At 45.4% G+C, this 21,899-nt stretch overlaps 1 protein-coding gene across 10 annotated transcripts in view; it reads right to left on the minus strand.

Annotated features, from left to right (window-relative positions):
• The window catches only part of Nin (ninein), a 113,963-nt gene extending 96,853 nt beyond the window's left edge, over positions 1 to 17,110 (minus strand). For 4 of the 10 annotated variants that reach the window (XM_048361768.1, XM_048361763.1, XM_048361770.1 and 1 more), the window contains exons 1-2: positions 16,915 to 17,110; positions 16,441 to 16,494 (exon numbers count right to left, since the gene is read on the minus strand). The gene's annotated coding sequence lies outside the window, so the exon portion shown is untranslated. Of the gene's footprint in view, positions 1 to 506; positions 580 to 14,813; positions 16,372 to 16,440; positions 16,635 to 16,914 lie in introns of those variants that run through there. The other 6 variants (XM_048361771.1, XM_048361773.1, XM_048361767.1 and 3 more) reach the window with 6 other exon arrangements.
• Positions 17,111 to 21,899: the final 4,789 nt, after the last annotated feature.

Here is a 21,899-nt window from a genome sequence, read left to right on the forward strand (position 1 = left end):
AACCCTGGCCAGTAGAGTTCACAATGCACCCACACCGGGAGCTCATCCAAGGGCTCACGTCCACAGGGGCTAACTTTACCAGAAGGAAGGCGTCAGGAAGCCAGAAAGGCAACTCCTCTCCTGCCTGGTCCTCAGATGATGGCCAGTCAGTCAAACTCAAGCCCAAGCCTGAGTGCTGCTCTCTCCTTCTCAGCACATCTGACCGGACTTAAAGGTCCCTGTTGATAGTCAGTGGGTCCAATCAGCTGTTAGTTCCAGCCAGCACTAACCTCCAGGCAAGTTGAAGAGCAGGAGACAACCTGCCCAGATGCTACAATCTGGCCATGTGGGTTAGTCCCACTTTGTTTGGCCTAGATGCTTCCCAGAATAGCTAGAGCAGAGAGCTACAGCAAGAGGTCTGGGCTGAGCATGCCTGCTACCAAACTACCTCCTGTTTACATGAGACCAGATGCCTTTTACATGAGTCCTTCAAAAAGCAACTCAATTAGCTGCCACTGTGCAATTACCTGTGCTGTGACAGGAAAACTATTCCCTGGAGCTCACTCTCATCCCAGGGAGCTTTAGGAAAAGCTTAGTTGCCTAGACAAGAGGAAAATACAACTCCAACCTTTTCCACAGAAAGGTTTGAAGGAGCACAGGCAGACTGGCTTAGGTTGATCGCATAGCATCTCAAAGAACCTTAGCATCTCAAGCACCACTTCCCCTCCTCCTGGCTCATCTGTCCTCCATCTCCCTGATGCCTCAAATTGAACTCCAAGCTTTCCATTTGTGTCATATGCCAAAGATCAGTAAAACTCTGCAGACATAAGTACCTCTGAGTCATCTTTTGCTAAAAATATACCTTATATAATTCCAGGTACTTCCCACTGGAAGATGTTCTTTCTCCTTGCATACAGACTGATTTTTAATGGAGCTAGCTCTTTTGATGCAAGCCCCAAACCTGTACCATGATGCAATAGAAGCCAAATATATATATATATCAGTATACCCTTGGGAGGGTGACCTCAGCCAGCATTGGCAACAGGGCTCTCAGCCAACCCCTTGACTTCAAAAAAAAAAAAGAAAGAAAGAAAGAAAGAAAGAACCAAATAACAACATCAAAAACAGCACTGTTAGCTAGGGACTGGGGGAGTTGCTCGGTGGCAGAGCATGGGCTTAGGCCCCTGTGTTTAATCCTCAACATCACGACAAACAACAAAAGTGGCACCTTTAAACCCTAGATCAAAACCCTCTAAATGTGTGATATTTCAAGGAGCATATCATTACAATGTGGGGAACACAGGATGTAAGATGCCAGAACTGAAGATAAAAGAGCCTTAAGTGACAAATTGGTGCTGTCCTAGGCTGTGTTTGCTTTCTCTTCATACACAACTGCTCAAAACATGACAAGACAAAACAGAATCACAACCTTAGCAAAACTAGGTGGATTTGGAAGATGATTGTGAACAGCCCTGCCAGGGAGTTCAGCAGGTACAAGGAGAAAGCCACTTATGAAAACAACACAGTGGATTGGGGGTCCAGGCCCCCAGGTCTCTTCCTCTAGCAGCTTTTCCCACCACTAAGTTGCTGATGGCTCTGGCTGCTATCCCAGGGTTAGTCTGTTGGGTTAACTAATCAGTATGCAAATGTTTTCAAAATAAGTTAAGAGTGCTATATAAACATCAAAGCATCAGAAAAGAAACATGAAGGTGTTATGCAAAGCCACAAGAGGTAGGAATTTAGACAAGGACAAAGCTTTTTAAATGAGACTCATCTGGGTCTGCCAGTTAATTATCAAGGAAGATCTGAGACACACACACCCCCCCACCCCAGGTACACTGGTATTTTGGATGTCACCACAGCTCTCAGGCTCACTCAAGGTTTATGGTCCCTTAGGCTGACATCAGACTAACTTTGGAAAAGCCAGACTCTTTTTTCTTTGCTTGATTTTTTGTTTTTATATAAGTTTAAAACTCAAAGGCAACGGCATGCTAACACTTCCTTTTTGTTTTCTGTTTTGTTTTGGTTTTGTTTGGTTTTTTTTTGTTTTGTTTTGTTTTTTATTTGCCAGGCCTGGGGCTTGAACTAAGGGCCCGAGCACTGTCCCTGGCTTCTTTTTACTCAAGGCTAGCACTCTAAAACTTGAGCCACAGCGCCACTTCTGGCTTTTTCTATATATGTGGGGCTGAGGAATCAGAACCCAGGGCTTCATGTATACAAGGCTAGCACTTTACCACTAGGACATATTCCCAGCCCTAACACTTCCTTTTTCAAAAAAAAAATTATTTTTGAGAGGTGGCAACTTGTTCATCTAAGACAGTGGAAGAGAACAAAACAAAAAATTCAATATATTGAGAGGTTCTGATTTTAGTGACTTTTTTGAATTTGATAGGCTATCCTGTCCCCTTCTTAGGTGTTGCAGCTTTCATGAATCTCTGGACTTTAACTCTAGCCTTCCCAAGACACAAACTCTAGAATGCTCTTGTGACTGAAAGGGGCCAGGAGCCCATGCCTGTGACCACACATGCCTCACTGACATACCCGGGAGACACTACGCAGAGTGACAAGTTGTCACTTCTCATCTGGCACAGAATGCATTTTTTGATGACTGATATAATTCTCCAAATGTTCCTTGGTAATTGCATGTGCAAGAATTTTTTTTTTCTCCTCACTTGGCAGAAATTTCCTTTAAGGATAAAGTCCACACCCCTATTTCTTTCATATGTCCCACCTAAGCAACATTTATAGTCTGTTCTTCACATGAGGGACTCGGCAAACATCCTGGCCTGACTTACTGTCTGGGTGTTCTGTGGAGGGAAACTTACCCAAATAGGAAATATAGAAATGAGCACAGGAGATTTTGAAATACTCATACCCGCATACCTATCACCATTTCCCACATCCCTTCACAAGGGCATTTTCAGTCTTCAACATAACCAACCAGAAGTAGAGAGCCAAGAGCAACTACCAAACAGAACTAGAGAAGCCATGGCAAACTGGACCTGTATTGTTCTGCTGTGGAATGAAGCTTTGGAGAAGAATCTGTACTAAAACACTCTCTCAAGTCCTTCATTTATATAACTGGAATAACAACACTCAAATGTACAGATAGTTCTAAGAGTTAAATATTGAAAGCAAGAGAGAGAGGCTAGTTAGTATAAGAGAAACTGATACAAGAGAGGAATTGAAAAAATGAACAGGAAAAAACTGAAGCCTACAAAGGAAGCAGAAGCTTAGAATAAATTCAACTGGAGGGATACGGCTCAAGTGGTAGAGCACCTGCCTAGTCAGTATAAGGCCCTAAGTTCAAAACTCAGAAAAAGAAAATAAGGAAGAAAGAAAGAAAGGGGGCTGCGAATACCTAGTGGTAAAGTGCTTGCCTCATTGTATACTTGAAGCCCTGGGTTCGATTCCTTGGTACCACATATATAGAAAAAGCCAGAAGTGGCACTGTGGCTCAAGTGGTAAAGTGCTAGCAAAAAGAAGCCAGGGACAGTGCTCAGGCCCTGAGTTCAAGCCCTAGGACTGGCAAAAATAAAAATAAAAAGAAAGAAAGAAAGGGAGAAGAGTAAGGTGCTGGTGGCTTCTGCTTATAATCCCAGGTACTCAGGAGGCTGAGATCTGAGGATCACAGTTCGAAACCAGCCCAGGCAGAAGAGTCCATGAAAATTCTTATCTCCAATTACCTAACAAAATACTAGAAGTGGAGGTGTGGCTCAAGTGCTAGAGCCACAACCTTGAACAAAAAGATCAAGCAAGAATGTGAGGTTCTGAGTTCAAGCCCTAGTATAGGCACAAAAAGAAAAAAAGAGATGAAGAAATAAAAGGGAAGAATAACAAAAGACTTAGCTAGAGCTACCTTAGAAGCAGAGATCATCACAGAACAGGGCATAAGAGTGGACAACGGCTGTATCAAGTACAAAAGCATGGTTATAGGTCTTCCTCCTAACCTCCACTGCGTCGGAGTGTAGCAGGAGGCCTGAGCTGCAGCCCGCCTGAATAAAGCCTTGCTTTTGCATTTCGGAACATCTGGCTCTCGGTGGTCTTCTTGATGGTCATCTTGCGACTTGGGCATAACACTTGGGGGCTCGTCCAGGATAGTCCCAGAGACCCCTGAGACCCCAGACCCCAAAGCCCTGTGAAATTTCAGCTTGGGGCCTTCCTCCTAACCTCGGCTGCGTCGGAGTGTAGGACGAGACCTGAGCTGCAGCCCGCCTAAATAAAGCCTTGCTTTTGCATTTCGGAACATCTGGCTCTTGGTGGTGGTCTTCTTGGTGGATGTCTCACGACTTGGGCATAACAGTCCCTAGAAACAGCAGGCTTAGGCAAGGTAGTGAGCCTGGAGAAGGGCAAACCTAAACCGAATAACAGGATCCAAAAGCAACTTGAACTAGAGCTGCTTAACCCCAAGAGAAAGGAATGAGGAAGACTACTCAGTTTAGGAGAAGTTCCAGGAAGAGTAAGATTTAAGGTTAATTAAGACCAGTCAGAAGAGAGAAAGATGGCGCCGAAACAATAGGGAGGCACCCCGACTCGCACCAACTGAATAGCGAGCTGGGAACTCCAACACCCAACACTCCACCAAGAACCCAGCAAAACCAGCATCCAGAAGCAGTGGAGAAACGCAGGAAAACAAAAAGGAGCAAAAAAGAAGAACCGAAAACCTACACGGAGCCGGAGATTAATCGGGGCACCCTCCCCCCACCAGCCGGCCCTGGCCCAAACAGGGTCAGGCTGGGAAAGGGAAACCCGGCGATCGGCAGACAGGCTGCCAGGAGCGCAGAATCCATATAGCAGGAGACCCCACGGACACAAAGCAGGGTGCGGACCAAGACACACCCGGCAGCGACGAGAAGTTCGGGTCCACACCGGATTCGGACAAGGGAACCCAGCGCGGCAGAAAGAGGGAACGGGGGAGCCACCACGACACTTCGCCAACCCCTGAAGGGCCAACGGCGGTGCGGGACACACACACAAAGCAGCAAAAGTGAGTCCCCCATAATCCCTTCCCCCAACGGGAGACCCAAGCCCGACAAAGAAGCTATAGCTCCCTCCCTCCCCCTCCCCACTCCCGTGGGAACAAAGGACCCCCAAATCAGGCGGGAAGCTCCCATCAGGCGCTGGGAAGCCAGTCTAGCAGGGGAAGGGCGGAACAGCCCCAAGCCCCCAAAGGTTCCTGAACTGGCAGAACCGGCCCCGTCCCCTTCCCAACAGGGGCCGGGACGGCCGGCAGGGCAAGCCCCACCCGAGGCGCCTGGACCTTGCGGACTCTTACAACTAAAATCACAGGCGCTGGTGGGCAATACCAGCCCAGCAGGGTCACCTGAGCCTGATCTCGTTCCCCCTCCTCGCAGCGGAGGCGAGGTCTGAGAGTGCCAAGCCACACCCGGACAGTCGATCCCACTGGGACCCACACATACTGCCTCCCCCCCCCCAACGGACTCGCGGGAGGGCGCAAGCACAACCCAACAACCCAGGGCTCGCTCTGGGAGGCAGACCCCACTTAAGTGCCTGTTGTAGGGGACTTACAGTGCACAGGAGGGCGGGGCCCCGGCGAAAGCGCCCGCTCTGGTAGGCGTGCCCTGCACTGGTGGGCGGGGCCACAGCGACAGCACCTGCTGACGCAGACACGCCTACACAGAAGGGAGGGAAGATCTACACAGACTTCCAGATGCGCAAATCACAAAGAAACATAACTCAGTTCATCAAAGGACAAGCCAACTCGCCAGCTCCAAAAAGCAGCACGACTGGAGAGGAGATGGAGAATAAAAAAGCAAATGAGGACATGTTAACAGGAATGATCGAAACCGTCAGAAATGAAATCAGAAAACAATTCCAGGAGTTTAGAGCGGAAATCTGGAAGGACACCCAGGAAGCCAAGAAAGAAATGGAAGCAAAACTGGATACAATGCAAGCCTCGTTTAAAGAAATGGAAGCAAAAATGGATACAATGCAAGCCGCCTTTAAAGAAAATCTCCACACCCTGAGAATTGAAATGCATGAAAAAATAGATTTAAAATACAACTCTTTAAAGGAAGAAATTTCCACGATCAGAGCTGATATGACAACCATGAATAGCTCTCTGACATCCATAAACTCCGCAATTGAAACCATAACACAAAGAGTGGACCATATGGAATCCAGAATCTCTCGCCTGGACGATGAAGCAGCTGACAACAACCAGAAAATGACCACACTCCAAGAAAAGGTGAAGCTTCAGGGAAGATTACTCCAGGAACTAATGGACAAAGACAAGAGATATAATCTGCGCATAATTGGAATAGAAGAAGGAGCCGAATATCAGAGCAGAGGGCTTAATCATGTTCTCAATAAAGTTATTGCAGAAAACTTCCCCAATCTCACAGGGGACCCCATCCAGGTAACCGAAGCCTACAGGACACCTGGCAGGCCAGACCCCAGGAAAACCACCCCAAGGCACATAATATTCAAGACTACAGACCTCAAGATTAAAGAGCAAATTCTGAATTCAGCCAAAGCGAAGAAGGAAACTTTTTTCAATGGGAAGAGGATTCGAATAACATCCGACTTATCCACACAAACTTACCAAGCTCGAAGTGAGTGGAAGAACACCATCCAAGTACTTCAGAATAACAATTTACAACCTCGGATCAAATATCCAGCGAAACTGGAGTTCACATTCGAAGGGAGAACCAGATCTTTCCACACCAAAGAGGAGCTAAAGGAGTATGTGAATAAAAAACCAGCCCTACAGCGAATATTAAGAGGGGAAGCCCACCCAACAGAGATCGTAAAAGACACACAGACAGAAGAATCAGAAAGAAACTTCAATAGCCAAAGTCCAGCAGAAACACAAGCTCACTAAAGACAAGAAGAAAAAAAAAAAAAAAAACAAAAAAAAAAAAACAGGAATAAACAGCCCAACAAGAAAATGGAAGGAGAAAAAACACCCTTATCCTTGATCTCTTTAAATATAAATGGCTTAAACTCCCCGATCAAGAGGAGCAGACTGGCAGAATGGATCCGCAAGCAAAAAGTTGACATCTGTTGTCTACAAGAGACCCACCTTACAGCAAGGGACAAAAACAGGCTTCGAATGAAAGGATGGAGCAAGATCTACCAAGCAAATGCACCCACCAAAACGGCAGGTGTAGCCATTCTGATCTCAGACAAGCTGGATTTCTCTTTAAAGTCCACTCAAAAAGACAAAGAAGGACACTACATATTGATACAAGGAAAAATCCAGAATCAAGACATCACGGTGATAAATGTATACTCACCGAACAAAAGAGGCCCGACATATGTCAAGCAAATTCTCACAGAATTACAGAGCAAGATAGATGCAAACACAATCATAGTGGGTGACTTTAATACTCCTCTCTCTCCAAGAGACAGATCCAACACCCAGAGGATTAGTAAGGGAGCTGAGGACCTAAATAACACCATTGCCCAAATGGATCTAACAGACCTATATAGAACCTTCCACCCTACAGAGACCCAATACACCTTCTTTTCAGCAGCCCATGGATCATATTCCAAAATAGACCACGTCATAGCCCACACAAAGAACCTCAGCAAATACAAAAGAATTGACATCATCCCATGTATTATATCTGATCACAGTGGATTAAAGGTAACCCTCAACAACAAAGGATACCACAGAGCCTATACACACTCTTGGAGGCTAAACCCCACGCTGCTATCCAACACTTGGGCCACAGATCAAATTAAAGATGAAATCAACGAATTCATAAGCCACAATGACAAAGAAAACACATCACAAAGAAACCTATGGGACACAGCTAAGGCAGTACTGAGGGGCAAGATCATTGCACTCAGTACCCACATTAAAAGAATGGAAGCAGAGCAGGTGAATACCCTCACGATGAAACTAAAACAACTGGAGAAACAAGAAATGACAGAATCTAAAACGACTAGGAGGGGAGAGATTACAAAGATTAAAGAAGAGATAAATCTGATTGAAAATAGAAAGACCATTCAACAAATAAATAAGACTAAAAGCTGGTTCTTTGAGAAAATAAACAAAATTGACAGACCCCTTGCAAGACTCACAAAAAAAAGAAGAGAAGAGACTCATATTCGTAAAATCAGGGACTCCACAGGAAAAATTACAACAAATACACACGATATTCAAACAATCATAAGGAGCTATTTCCAAAACCTCTACTCAACAAAAAACAATAATTTTACAGAAATGGATCAATTCTTAGAGAAGTACAAACTGCCCAAACTGAACCAAGAAGAAATAAATCAACTAAATAAACCAATAACTTACGGTGAGATACAGGAGGTAATCAAGAACCTCCCTACTAAGAAAAGCCCAGGCCCAGATGGATTCACCAATGAATTCTACAAAACCTTTAGTGAGGAGCTAATTCCAATACTCCTCAAACTCTTCCGCGAAATAGAAACGGAGGGAAAAATCCCGAACTCATTCTACGAAGCTAATATCATACTCATCCCCAAACCAGGCAAAGATCCAACAAAAAAAGAGAACTACAGACCAATATCACTAATGAACACAGATGCAAAGCTCCTCAATAAAATATTAGCTAACAGGATCCAGAAAGTGATCAAGAATATCATACATCATGACCAAGTAGGCTTCATCCCTCAGTCACAAGGATGGTTCAACATCCGTAAATCAATCAATGTAATTCACCACATAAACAGAACTAAAATCAAGAATCACATTGTTATCTCAGTCGATGCCCAAAAAGCCTTTGACAAAATACAACATCCATACCTATTAAAAGCTTTGGAGAGAACAGGAATAGATGGAACATTCCTCAAAACAATAAAAGCCATATACAACAGACCAACTGCTAATATCATATTAAATGGAGAGAAACTTAAATCATTCCCCCTAAACACAGGAACAAGACAAGGATGCCCACTCTCCCCACTTCTGTTCAACATAGTACTGGAATCCCTAGCCATAGCAATAAGGCAAGAGGAGGACATCAAAGGGATCCACATCGGCAAGGAAGAAATCAAGTTATCCCTATTCGCAGACGACATGATCTTATATCTCAAGGACCCAAAAAACTCAGTACCCAAACTCCTACATCTAATAAACCAATTTGGCAAAGTAGCAGGATACAAAATCAATCCACAAAAGTCAGCAGCTTTTCTGTACACCAGCAATAGACAAACAGAAAAGGAAATTATGGAAACGATTCCATTTACAGTAGCCAAAAAAAGAATAAAGTACCTAGGGATCAACTTAACCAAGGACGTGACGGACCTATTCAATGAAAACTACAAAAATCTAATAAGGGAAATCAAAGAAGACACAAGGAGATGGAAAGACCTCCCATGCTCATGGGTAGGCAGAATCAATATAGTGAAAATGGCCATACTGCCCAAATTGTTATACAAATTCAATGCAATACCTATCAAAATCCCAGCCACATTCTTCACTGAAATAGAGAAACCAATCCATAAATTCATATGGAACAGCAAAAAACCTAGAATAGCCAAAGCAATTCTAGGCAAAAAACATAGTGCAGGAGGTATCACCATACCAGACTTCAAGCTCTACTACAAGGCCATCATAACAAAAACAGCATGGTATTGGTATAAAAACAGATCGGAAGACCAGTGGATTAGAAATGAAGACCCAGAAATAAAACCGCACTCTTACAGCCAACTGATATTCGACAAAGGAACTAAAGACATACAATGGAATAAACATAGCCTCTTCAACTACTGGTGCTGGGAGAACTGGGCAGCCATATGCAGAAAACTCAAAGTAGACCCAAGCCTATCACCATGCACCAAGATCAACTCAAAATGGATCAAGGACCTCAACATCAGACCTGAATCCTTGAAACTACTGAAGGACAGAGTAGGAAAGACACTAGAACTTATAGGCACAGGAAGGAACTTCCTGAATAGAGTCCCAGGCGCACAACAAATAGGGGAAAGACTCAACAAATGGGACTACTACAAATTAAAAAGTTTCTGCACAGCTAAGGTCATAGCCACCAAAATAGAAAGACAGCCAACGATATGGGAAAGGATATTTACCAGCACAGCAACAGACAAAGGCCTGATATCTGTCATCTACAGAGAACTCAAAAAACTAAGCCCCTCCAAGCCCAATAAACCTATTAGGAAATGGGCAAAAGAGCTAAAGAGAGACTTCACAAGAGAAGATATAAAAATGGCAAAGAAACACATGAGGAAATGCTCAACATCCCTGCTAGTAAAGGAAATGCAAATAAAAACAACCCTGAGATACCACCTCACCCCAGTTAGAATGGCCTATACTCTGAACTCAGGAAACAACAAATGCTGGAGGGGCTGTGGGGAAAGAGGAACCCTTCTCCATTGTTGGTGGGAGTGCAAATTAGTACAGCCACTTTGGAGAACAGTATGGAGGTTTCTCAAAAAGCTCAATATAGACCTACCCTATGACCCAGCCATACCACTCCTAGGCATCTATCCTAAACAGCAAAACCCAAGATATCAAAAGGACATTTGTACTTCCATGTTTATCGCAGCACAATTCACAATAGCCAAAATTTGGAAACAACCCAGATGCCCCTCCACAGATGAATGGATCCAAAAAATATGGTACTTATACACAATGGAATACTACATAGCGATTAGGAATGGTGAAATATTGTTATTCGCAGGGAAATGGTCAGAACTCGAACAAATAATGTTGAGTGAGACAAACCTAGAACACAGAAAACAAAGGGGCATGATCTCCCTGATATATGACTGTTAACAAAGGGAGATGGAGAGACAGTAGAGACCAAGTCTGTGAACACTGTATATGTGCTTGATACATTGTATACTGCATATGGGTCTACCTGACCTAGACAAGGGATGGGAAAACAGGTTGTAAGATATCACAAGAAATGTACACACTGCCCTACTATGTAACTGCACCCTCTTTGCACAGCACCTTGTAAAAAAAAATTTATGTTCAATTGATAATAAAAAAAAAAAAAAAAAAAGACCAGTCACACTCAGAACCAAGAGTTGTATTGCTTTGATTGCTTTGTTTACTGGAGTTTATTGGAATTGTACTCACTAACAGCAATTCTGCTTCTGTATGTCTGCCTGCTTGCTACCTAACTTGTCAGACTACTTGCATGTGGTACATGTGAATTTTGCCTTTAAAATCCCAATCCTACTGAGACCCAGTGCTGTTTGTCACCATCCCAGTGGTGGCGAGCAAATGCTGTTCACAGCTAAATAAAGACTCCTAGCCCAAAAAAAAAAAAAAAAAAAAAAAAAAAAAAGCATGGTTATAGTGTTACATGACAATGGTAGCAGACAATGATCACAAATTATCAATAAATTTAATGTCAAAAGAGAGAGGCTGAGATTTAGTTGGAAACTCAGAAGAACTTAATATTATTTCTAAGCATTCACTACAAGTCTAGCCTACGTTCACTTAATTCTCCCAGCTCTTGTGAGTCAATAGTATCTTACCCCTACCCGAGAGAGAAATTGGGGCTTAGCAAATTTAGCAGTTTGTCCCCTTAGCACTAATGCAGGAAGGGGTAAAGTTGAGACAAGTGGCCTTAAGTTACAGATCCCTCAATCCTCACCATGCACATGGAGCACATAATGGGACCAGTGAAATGCCACCACCACCCTGCTTGCCTCCACCATTACATCAGACAGCTAAACAGTACTGAAGAATAATCACTACTGACACTCCCTGAAGTGTCATACTTCTCCAAACTGGAATGGAGAGATGCCCGCATCCCTTCCACCTCAATTCATCCATTTACCAAGTGATTACAGCCTACAAGTCTCTAGGGATACATGAATAGAGAAAATGCTTTTTTTTTTCTAAAATGGCTTGAGGACTTATGCATAAATGAAACAATTGAGTGTGTGTGTGTGTGTGTGTGTGTGTGTGTGTGTGTGTGTGTGCTGGTACTGGGGTCTGAACACAGGGCATCAAATCCTCTCTTTACTTTTTCCACTCAAGGTTGGGATTCTACTATGTGTGCCACATCTCCACCTGCAGCTATTTGCTAAATATTTAGAGATTAGGGGTCTCTCAGATTTGCTTTGCCTAGTCTAGCTTTTAACAATGATCCTTAGATCTCGCCTCCTGAGTAGGTAGGAGTATAGGCATGAGCTACCAGTGCCCATCTGACAAAATACATTTTTATGTGAAATGGTTGTGAAGAACTTTGTATCTTCAGTAATATCACAGCTCAGGAATTGGTCATTATCCCTCAAATAAATTCTTAAATCTGTATAATCTGTGCAATCTAATGCTTTCTAGAGTCAAAGCCTACATACCCATAGTGGCAAGAATCTTGTTCAGAGAGATGAAAGTTGCATTTTGAGTGATAAATCATCCTTAAAATTTCAAGGCACAGTATGGGTTTATGAAGACTGCCATACACCTGTACCTTTCTTCACCACAGGCCTTGCAGTCAGATGTCCAGACTCAAATGTCTGAGACTCATTTGGAATAAAAGAGCCTGTGTGGGCAATATTTGGGAGCTCTAGCAAGGCAAAGTTAAGAATCATATACAGAGAGCCATTAATCAAAACAATTACCACCCAATAGCCACCCATAATGACAATTACTTGGAGCATTTTCCTCCCAAATAACTCCAAATGAAGTTGCCAAAATGCCTCAGATTCTGACAGGATGTCCATTACAGAGCAATGCAGGGCCCAATAGGCAGCCCCAGCTTCTGAAATCACAGAGCCAGCTGGAACTGCAAAATAGGTGAAGGTGGGGCTAGAGTAATGAAGTCACCAATAGAAGGCCAGTATAAAGTGGCTGCATGAACTTATGAACTTCCCGACATCCTGGGTACAGAAAGAAGTCCGTAAGAATGGTACCCCAGCCAAGGCAGGCATCTGTTCAAGGTGGGAGGGAGTGAAAGGGGACAAAGTCTGGCAAGTGAAAAGCAAATAATAAATAAGCACAATGCCAAAGCCCCTAGCCCAGGCCTTTTATTTCTCCTCCAGATGGTCTAGCAGCTGAGCAACTCTGTAGAATGTTTGAACACCCCTATCCACTCAGCCTCTTTCCCTCTTCAGAGCATCATAATAGATGCTTTTGGACCTGTGTGCAGACAGAGCTGTTGGGGGTCCAGGCAGTGACCACCAAGCGACTCATTTAGTTACACTGGGATTCAAGTGATACACACATACTTTGCTTGTCATTTATCCCTTTAGCTGTCACTGGTTGGCAAGTCACAGGCTAATAATGTCTATGATCACATTACAAGGTTTCTTTTTCTTCTCTCTTTTCTGCAAACATTTTCATCTGCTGAAGAGATCTCTAGGCCTAGCATCTTGAAGTAGTTGCAGTATAAAAGGCAACAGTGAAAAGAATTCAAGTTTAGCAAGAAGCTCAACAGAAAAAGCAACTGTGCCGATTTGCATATTTATCTTGAACACTTCTGCCAAAAACCATTGCTGCTTTTCTGCAACAAATTGGTGGCTGACTGGCAGCCTCCTCCCTTCTCAGCACCTTCCTTCTAGCTGGATACCATTCCCCAAGCAGCACAGACCACCAGGAATTCCACTGCAGTATAGAAATGTTACATGAAAGCTTAAATGCCACTGCGGGGGGCGGGGGACTTCAATAAAATTGAAAGAGACTAATAACCTTTGCTAACTATACCATAAAATTTAATTGGACTAAGAGTATCTTATTGGATATCCTATGTTTATTCTAAACATAAACAAGCTTTAGGGTTTTACTACCCTGAAGGTTGTTGCAAATCTAGGCTTTTTGTTAAACCTAACAGCAGGTGGATTATCCAATCCAGGGTAGAAGAGAAAAATAAAACACACACACACAAAACAAGCTTAGCATAATATAGATCGAATAGCCTATAATCAACTACTATGCAGAAACCAGAGATGCGTCATTGTTACTTTCTTCTAAAAGAGAAAGCTTTATCACAACTTTCACTTCTTGAGCCATATTTACTGGAGTTGATGTAGGAAGGCTTAAGCTGAGGAAAAGAATGAGTTCCCCAGGGTATAAGTAAAAATCTTCTGTTGTCACATCTGTAAACAGTATTTTACCAACTTGATTTTAGGTGAGCATTACAGTATTGATACTTTGTCACCTTTCCTATGCAAAACCTCTAATACCTGCCTAGTTGTTTTTAACCAACCTCAATAAAGAAGTTTACTAATTTCTAATAAGGTTTCTCACTGCATAATTCCATTATCGTGTTTTCGTAATTTTTTTGTGCTGTTATGAGGGCTTGAACTCAGAACCTGGGAGCTGTCCCTGGGCTTCTTTGCTCAAGGCTAGTGCTCTTCCACTTGAGCCATAGCTCCACTTTCAGCTTTCTATATATTTTTTGGTAGTTTATTAGAGATAAAGAGTCTCACAAACTTCCCTGTCCAGGCTGGCTTTGAACCTTGATCCACAGATCTCAGCCTCCTGAGTAGTTAGGATTACAGGCGCGAGCCACAGGCACCTGGCTAATCCCAAAATATTTTTTAAATGCTGTTTTGTTTGGACATAGGGTAAAAATATCTTTTTGCAAGGTTCAATGAGCTTCACCACAAGGCCTACTCCAACAGATGCAAGATCAATAGCCAGAATTCAAACTGCATTATTTATTGGCTTACAAATGAATTGGCATCCATAAAAATGAGCCTTTTGAAAAAGGCTTTGGGCTATTTGAATCTCTCTAAAAGGCTCTGGCTAAACTTGCCAACCCCTTATCAGAATAAAACTGATAAAATGTATTTTCATTAGCAACATAAAATGGAAGCATCAAGATTGGTGAAATGATGGTTTAGAACATCATTTGCAGTGACATTTAAAACAATTTATGTGAACAATATCTGACTCGTGATAAGAATATTACCTATTAAGACAGTTCAGAATTCACTGGAATCCTATTCTCCCCATGTGAGTTAGTATCTTTTTTATATTAAGGGTCTTTGTCTACCGAAAATGAAAAAAAAAAAAAAGAAAACCCATGCCATTTTGCCAAAGTGCTTATTAAACTGACGGACTGACCCCTGACATTTTAGATGTCATAGTATGGCTTCCTCTCCATCACCCCACTAAAGCCTGTGTTGGCAATACCTTTGCTCAGGTCCAACCCAATTGCTTTTCAGAACACTGCGATTCAGAATACTTCCCTCTAATGAAGAGCCAGGTGAAAATAAATCTGTCATCCCTCTCTCCCTCAATTCACATCACCTCCCCACTAACACTAGGCATAGCTAAAAAGGCCACACAAACTCATTTTCCAGCCAGCCTGTAACATTCCTCTTACAGGCAGCCTATATTGCATAGCTGCTTTCAAACTATTGGTAGAGCAAGATCTACCAAAGATTCCAAATCAGCCACCATAGTCCCTAACAAATATACTCCACACTAGAGGAGAGACAAGATAAAACTACTCTATACAAATGTATTTCCTATTTGCAGACGGTCAAGCCTGGGGAAATGTGCAAACAGATCTCGATTTGTTAGCATATCTAAAGGAATCCAAGGGAGAAATCTTCCCCGGTCCCAGGAGCCTAGCATATGTGCCACAAGGCACTTCATCAGGATTCCTATCCTAAAAAGCTACTGTGTCAGTCTTAAAAGGGCAATCTGTCCAGATTTGATAACTCAGGATTGAACTGTATGGGAAATCGGTCTCAGTAATTCCTCAACACCAGAAAGGGATCTGTCCTAGTTCAGTGAGGAGAGCAAAAGATCAGTAATAATTGTAATTGTAATTGTAATTGTAATAGTTGTCTAGAAACAAGAGGTACAGGACAATAGTCCAGAGCTCGTTTTATTTGCACCTCAACCCTGAGTCTAGGAAAATTGTCCCTTACTGTCTGTCTGCTTGTCTCACATCATTTCCCAGACTTTTAAGCAGACTGTTTTTCCATCCGCTTTGCCTGTTGTGGGGAGCCGGTCTGATAGCTACAGATGCCCAGATTTGGAGTCTCAGATCCGGAAGCTCGCCCTGGCCACCCTGACACACTGCACGCTTCCCATTTCTCTGCTCGGGTGTCGGAACTTTTAGGTAGTGACCAAGTGTCCTGGAGTCTTCTTCCCCTTTCCTGGTGGTGAGTTGCACCCGGGAAAGTCTCCAGATACACGGATCCCACACGCGGGCTCCAATCTCCACTCGTAAGAACTCCAAACAGCTGTGCGCTCCACCGACAGCGCGGGCGAAGCCCTAGGGGCCCCACGGCCAGGGCTTCTCCCCGCTCCTCAATTCTGGGCTGTCTGGGTGACATATGCCAACAAACCATCACCCCTGCGGCTCCCGGTGGGGCTCAGGCAGGTCCGCTCGGATCACAGAAAACAGCAGCTTTCAGCTCCAGACTGGGGGCCACGGGGCTGGCAGAGGTGCCCAAACCGCGCGGCGCCCCAGGACCGGCAGTTGGAGGTGTGGCCGCTGGGAAGGCGGCGGGCGAAGCGCCCGGGTCCCAGGCAACCTAGGGCGCGTCTCCCACCCACGGGCCCCCGCCGCCCTCGCCTACCTTCTGTCAGTCTCTCCTGAGCGCCCGCACGGCCGGCCGCCCGCCTCCGATGCCCTGCAAAGCCAAGGCGCGCGCTTTGTTAGGGCTGGGGACGCGGGACAATACTCCGCAGCCCGCGCCGCGGTTCCGGGAGGGCGTCCTTCAAAAGGGCGCCGAGGGGGACCGGCGCGGGCGTCATTTCCATATGTAAGGGGCCAGCTCGTACAAAAGCGGCGCGCTCCGGGCTGCGGGCGGGCAGCCGCGCGCCCCCTCCCGCCCCTCATCCCCTCCCCTCCGCCCGCCCCCGCCCCCTCCTCCCTCCTCCAGCCCCGGGCCCCCTCCCCTCCGAGCGCCCCCGCCCCGCCCCGCCCCGCGCGTCTCGCGGGAGCCCCTCCGCCCCAGCGCCGCCGCCACCGCTTCCTTCCTTCCGATCGGCCGGGACAGCGCCCGGCCTGGCCGCCCGCCCTGAAGGGGAGCCCCCGTGGGTTGCAGTACCCGGTCTGTCCCCGGAGCTCAGGGCCTCGCGGGCAGCGCGTGGACAGCGCGAGGCCTCCGCGCACCACCACCACCACCCCCAGGCCCGCGGGTCCGGGGTCCCCGGGCTTTCCGCGTCCTGGGGCTCAGGCGCCCGGCGCCGCCACGGGAAGCATGGCCGCGGGCGCACTCCGGGCTCGGCGGGGGCGGCAGCGGCACGGCCGCGCCCAGCGCGCTCAGCTCGGCGATCGGCCGCCGCCACCCGGAGCTCGGGTCGCCCGGGGAGGAAGAGCTGGGCCCGCGCGGGGAGGAGGAGTCAGGGCGACGCCGGCCGGGGCGCGCGGCTCCTCCTCCGCGGCCCGCGCCGCTCCGGAGGCCGAGGGAGGAGCGGGAGGCGCCCGCCCGATGGCCGAAGGATGTGGCCCCCGCCCTCGAGGCCCGGGATCCAGGATTTGAACTTGGCACTCTAGGGTTCTGCGTGCGGAGTTGAGGTCCCCGCGCCTGCACGCACCGGGCACTCTGGATGCCCACCGGGCCCTCTGGACGCCTGGCCAATCGAGTCTCCAGCCTCTTGTGCTTACAGGCAGCCCTGTCGCTCCCATCACCCGGGAGCCCCTTGGTGGTCGTGGACCGAAGGCTCCAGGACTTGAGTTTGAACCTCCCATCTCGTCCTCAAAGATTCCGCCCCCCCCCCCCCCCCCCCCCCCCGTGCAGCTTCCCGAGAGTACTGCCAGCACCCTGCACCTCTGCCATGCAGGACAACTCCTGGGAGCTGGTAGTCCCCGGGCTGAGTGCTTAGCATCTCCTTGCACCCCTCATGCACAGGCTACCTGGGTTTTCTCTTTCCTACCCTACACCGGTGGGTGATTGCAATGCAGTCAAACTGGATCCCAAGCCCAGGCTAGAGGTGGAGGCCGCGGAGGGCCCCGGGCAACATCCCTGCTTCTCTTTGAGCCTCTGGGTGAAAAGTGTTGCCCCTGAGGCAGGATCGGCCTGGTTTCTTCACCATCCACGGTCTGGTTATTTCAGCGAGAAAAAAAAAAGCTAGCCCCCTTGAAACTGAGGACAAGCAGTAGACAGGCAGGAAACTAGCAATGAGTGAGAGCCCAATGAGCTGGAAACAACAGAAATGTTCTAATCCTCACGCCAACACCCTTAAGGAGGCAGACATTATAGCATTTTTGCAAATGAGGAAACTGGATCTCCCAGAAGTCAGAGTATGCTCTGGCTTGTACAGCAAGCCCTCAGCAGAGCTGGATTCAAGAGCAGATCATACATGTAGGAAAATAGCACAGAATAAACATGAATACATACATACACACACAACAGCATGTGAAACTGGTGAAATCTGAATAGAGCCCTTGGATTGTATTCATGACATTTTCCTGTTTGTGATATTGTGCTACAGTTAGCCAAACTGTTACCAGGAGGAGAAATTGGGTGAAACATTTAGGAGACCTATTATTTCTTACATAATATATGTATCCACAGTTATCTCAGAATTTAAAACAAAACCACATAGAGGAGCTGGGAATGTGGCTCAGTGGTAGAGTGCTTGCCTAGCACGCATGAAGCCCTGGGTTCAATTCCTTAGTTCACATCAACAGAAAAAGCTGAAAGGGGCACTGTGGCTCAAGTGGTAGAGTGCTAGCCTTGAGCAAAAGAAGCTCAGGGACAGTGCCTAGGCCCTGAGTACAAAACCCAAGACTAGCCAACAGCAACAATAACAAAAGCATAAGATGGACTTGGATTGTTCCCTCCCATTATTCTAGCTACTCAGGAGGCTGAGATCTGAGGATCATGGTTTGAAGCCATCTTGGGCAAGAATGTCCATGTGAGTCTTATTTCTAGCTACCAACAGGCTAGAAGTGGAGTTGTGACTTAAGTGGTAAAGCACTACTCTTGAGGGGGAAAAGCTAAGAAGACAGCACCCAGGTCCTGAGATCAAGCCCTAGTACTGGAACATAAATGGTGTGAGGAAAAGTAAGCAATAATTATACTCAGTGTATATTATGTAAAAACTGAAGTAATAAACTTGAGGGAAGGGATGGGGGAAATGAGGGAGAATGATGGAAGGGGTGACATTGATCAAGATACATTGCACTCACTATCTGGCTTATGAAATTGTAACCCCTTTGTAAAACTACTTAATAATAGAATAACATATAGCATGCCAGTTGTTTTATTCTGGGCAAATACTATGATTTGAACTCTGGCCTTGTACTTGTGAAGCAAGCACTCTACCACTTGAGCCAGTCCTCCAACCAAAGGTTAATTATTTTAAAACCTAGACTCTTCACACATATTCTTATTGTGTGCCTAGAGAACAAAAAAAAGAGTTGTTCATGCATCTTGCTTCTCATATACTTGCACACTCATATACTATAAGCATGGTTATTCAGTTATACAACACACACACACACACACTATTCATTAATCTGCCACCAGAATACTTACATAGAGGTCATAAATGAGGGAATAATGCTTATTGAATATTCAAAGATCCAATGGTCTTCAAAGGCAAGAGTGAAGAGGTGGTTTTGTGTTTTTGCCTAATCTCTGCCATGGCAGCCCAGTTCTACTGGTTATCTCCCCCACGTGCCCCTTTTTACCCTGCAAGAAGCCTTAAGGATGAGATAGCCCATTAGTTTACAGTAGAGCTTCTTGGGGCTTGGAGATCCTGGAAGGGCAGCCGCTCCCTGTGGAGGAACACCAGACTTGCTGGGCATAATTAGAAAAACACATCAGGCAGTCTTTCTTGAGAGGAGAGGATGGGGTGGAGCTAGTGCTGGCTGGGATGGGAGTTGGGATCATCTGAGCCCAGCTACAGAGGAGAGAGAAGCATGGTCCCTGATATGCCAGGTGTGGATTAGAGAAAGCAAGTCCCCCCTCCCCCCATCCTTCCCTTAATGCCACATGCCTGTGATGTTTAGTCCTGACCACAGACTCTGGGAGAAAGTGGGGCCTTCCCTTACAACCCAGCATCTGAACTTTTCTCTGTTAAACACACACACACACACACACACACACACACACACACACACACACACCATAGAAATGGCAATCAAGCTTCTATTCTACATTACATGTAATATAAGGAAAAATAAGTAACATAAATATATTCCAGTAGCAAACCAAATTTTATTGTTATTTGTTGCCATTTATCTGTTTCTGATCAAAGAGCTTTATTAAGGAAACCTTGATCCTTACCCATATTTGCACTTGACATTTTTGAGTGGTTTTGTCTACACCTCCCAGTACTTCACTGGCTTTCTTGGATGGTTAAAGAATAAGCCAGGGAAGTCATGTGTTGGTGCATGCCTGTACCCCACAATACTTGGGAGTTTGAAGCAGGAAGATTCATGACCACACTGATTACAGAGTGAGTTCTAGGCCAACCTGGACTAGTTCAGAGCCTGTTTCCAAATAAATCAGAACTAGGACAACAAAAATGAATTGGAGAAGGAATGAGAAAAAGGAAAGGAAGAGAGGAGACAAAACCTAAAAGTTAACTCTTTTTTTTTCTTTATTTGTGCAGTACTAGGGCTTGAACTCAGACTCTCACTGCTCTCTCTTAGCTTTTTCCCTGAAGGCTGACACCACTTGAGCCACAGCTCTGCCTCCAGCCTTTTGGTGGTTAATTAGACAAAGAGTTTTATAGACTGTCCTTCCTGGGCTGACTTAGAACCAAGATTCTCAGATCTCAGCCTCTAGAGGAGCTAGGAATACAAGCATGAACCATCAGTGCCTGGCTTAAAAGCTATCGTTATTTCTAATCAAAGAAAGGCTACAGCTCTAACCAAACAACTCACTCTCCCCTAAGTTAAATTGGTTTTGTTATTATTTGCAGAATCGCCAAAAATTCTTGTTTCTCTGGTGGCAATGATCAGTGCATTCTAAACTTCTTTAATGAATGTCTTTTGGTTCCTCACACCATTTAGACTCTGCTGAACAGTTTTGAGGTAAATCGAGGAGTTGTATCCAAGAAGGCTGATGGGGGGGAAGCAGATCATCAGCTTCAGTCCAGTTCAGGGGATGTGTGAGAGAAAGTGAGGCCCCACAGAGGCTGGAAGATGAAAGGAGGAAGGATATCTGGGCTCCACATAGTCATGTTGAGGACTAGGAGATGTTGGTGATAAGGATCCAAGAGGAAAAAAAAGATTAGACACGAAGTCAGCCACTGGTTGGGTCATGCCTGTAATCCTATCTACTCAGGAGGCTGACATCTGAGGATCATAGTTCAAAACTAGCCCAGGCAGAAAAGTCCCTGAGACTCTTACCTTCAATTAACCACCAGAAAAAAAATGGAAGTGGTGCTGTGTCTCAGAGTGGTAGAATGTTAGCCTTGAGCAAAAAAGCTCAGAGACAGTGTCCAGTCCCTGAGTTCAAGCCCTGTGACTGACAAAAAGAAAGAAACAGAAAGAGAAAGGAAGGAAGGAAGAAAGGGAAGGAAGGGAAGAAAAAGTGACAAACAGCCAACAGATTTGCACTTTGCTCCTGGTAGACTCTCATTAGGAATTAGAGCCTCTTCATTTTCCTCTGTGAAATATATGAAAGAAGACAAAATAGACTCACTGATTTATTTTTTTGTCAGTTATGGGACTTGAACTCAGGGCCTGGGTACTGTCCCTGAACTTTTTTGCTCAAAGCTAGTGCTCCACTACTTTGAGCCACAGCTCTACTTCTGGTTTTTAGGTAGTTAGTTCATTGGAGATAGGAATCTCACAGTGTTTCCTGCCTAGGCTGGCTTTGAACTGCAATCTCAGCCTCCTGAGTAGGATTATAGGTATGAGCCTCCAGCTCCTGGCATAGATTCATTGCATTTTTGAAAAACCACTAAGCACCTCTTTCTTCTAAGGAATCTCTTGGTGTCCAAAAGAAACATCAGTCTTGAGAATGGAAATGCATCAATTTCTCTTGGAGAAGCAAAATTACATCTGCCTGAGAATCAGGGAATGACTGAAGTAGCAGTGGATTTTTAAAAGACCCCTCTGCTGCCACAGCAC

Source organism: Perognathus longimembris, chromosome 14 (assembly GCF_023159225.1).
Source record: "Perognathus longimembris pacificus isolate PPM17 chromosome 14, ASM2315922v1, whole genome shotgun sequence".
Lineage (NCBI taxonomy): Eukaryota > Metazoa > Chordata > Mammalia > Rodentia > Heteromyidae > Perognathus > Perognathus longimembris.